At 45.1% G+C, this 1,870-nt stretch overlaps 1 non-coding gene across 1 annotated transcript; it reads right to left on the bottom strand.

Annotated features, from left to right (window-relative positions):
• Positions 1-434: 434 nt before the first annotated feature.
• TRNAY-GUA (transfer RNA tyrosine (anticodon GUA)) lies at positions 435-522 on the bottom strand. The gene is given in 2 exon segments: positions 435-470; positions 486-522. It is a non-coding gene; the product is annotated as a tRNA-Tyr (tRNA).
• Positions 523-1,870: the final 1,348 nt, after the last annotated feature.

The raw sequence follows: 1,870 nt of genomic DNA, 5'->3' as shown, positions 1-1,870 counted from the left end.
TCATAATATATCAATTTCTTTTTTGTTCTTATCTAATTATAGAAATAATTGTTAATTATTAAATTGTCTTTGTGCCGACACATATCAGATTTTGTCAGGTTTATGGTTTGTCTAAGGGTTTCTTTATTCTCGAAACAAAAAATTACAGATTATGTCTACATAAATTACAACGAACTAAAACTATAATTTTAGCATAAAATATATGCAATAACCGTGGTCCGAAAGAAAACTAATAACTCCATACACCTAAAATTTAGCAAATCTCAAAAAAATAAACAACCAAAAGCAGAAAAAAAACATCAGCCAGGCCGATCGTAAAATGTAAAAAATAACATCAGCCAAGCCGATCGTAAAGTGCAAGAAATAAATAAACAACCAAAAAAATTGGGAATTTCGGACAAGAAAAAGAAAACATGCAAAACCAGAAAAACAAAATCAACCTGCCGGATTCGAACCAGCGACCTAAGGATTTCGTCTGCAAACAACTACACTCCTCCGCTCTACCAACTGAGCTAAGGTCGCATAGTTCTAATAACAATGGAAGAAACATGTCGTGATAGCACTCCTTTAAGCACATGGGTGTCTGGTCAAAAGTGACGAAGGAATCAAAGCTAGGCCCAAGTGTTGATAGTGGGCCATGAATGCTTCTTTGCGCTGGTGGATCATGTTCGCTACGTGGGCCGGGCTCACTATGCTTTGTTCAGAGATTAGCACGTCACACCCAGGATCGGTTAAGAACTGATGAATCATATATTCGCTAGGATTATGTACATGCGACAACAGAAATTAAAAATAATACCGTCATAAATAAAAAGTTTGAATGTACACTGTACTATAATAAAAAGTGATATTTTAAGTATTGATGTTAGCAATATTCTTTTTGTAGCTAATGGCCACATATAAGTGGTGGTTGGAGTCGCCATAATGCCATTAGCCTTCTCTTCTGTTGTCGCATGTACGAGCGTTCGATAGAGCTAAGTTCGGCCCTACCCATATGGATGCGATAATGCTCTAGTTAAGACGTTCAGAATGAACGGACGCCTCCCTTGCTCACTCCCGCACCTAGTCCCTTGCTTCATCCTCCCTTCCGCGCTCGTGCCTCGTGTTTACCCCAACGCGCGGCCATGGCTGCCTCCCTGGCCGGCGACAGCGTGCTCCCCTACCTTGGCGTCCTTCTCTCCCACCCTGATGGCGCCCCTCCCCCACCCCAGCATCCTCACCCACCTTGAGCGCCCAACGGCTATGGACCTGGTGGCCCTCTCCACCATCCTGGAGAGATCCAAGCAAGCCACTGACCGTCCCATACCCTACTCGGTGGCACCCTCCCCAGACCCGGCAGTGTCTCCTCTCCCTCGGCCGACAGCGGGCATGCTGGGCGTGTGGGCGTGCACCATCAGCGAGCCTACGCCACTACAGTTGCCCACCAAGTAGTCATGGCCGCGCGGTGATGCTATGTTTGAAGTGTTTTCTGGACGCTTTTTTAGACATGTTGCAAGCTCATGTTTCAAGTGTTTCAGTTGTTTCAGATATATGTTTCAATTGTTTCATGCGGCACTACTACACATAATCTTTTACACAGTGTTTATCAAATGGGCTCCGAGGCGGTTGGCCTGGTTGCCCGCCTCGGTTATTCGAGGCAAGGCAGCTAGGCCAGTAACCGCCTCGGTTAATCCTTAACTAAGCCGGGCACGGTAGCTAAACTGCCTTGGTTAATAAGTATTAATCGAGTCGGTTGCCCTAACGCTAACCGAGACGGTTATTAAGGCAACCGCCTCGGTTAATCCATTAACCAAGGCGTTTGCTATATAGCAACCACCTCGGTTAACAGGCGATTAGCCGAGACAGTTTCCTTATATTGCACGCCTCGATT

Source organism: Miscanthus floridulus, chromosome 10 (assembly GCF_019320115.1).
Source record: "Miscanthus floridulus cultivar M001 chromosome 10, ASM1932011v1, whole genome shotgun sequence".
NCBI classification, from domain to species: domain Eukaryota; kingdom Viridiplantae; phylum Streptophyta; class Magnoliopsida; order Poales; family Poaceae; genus Miscanthus; species Miscanthus floridulus.
The sequence above is the reverse complement of the archived record's forward strand: the minus strand, read 5'-3'. Positions and strand labels throughout refer to the sequence as shown.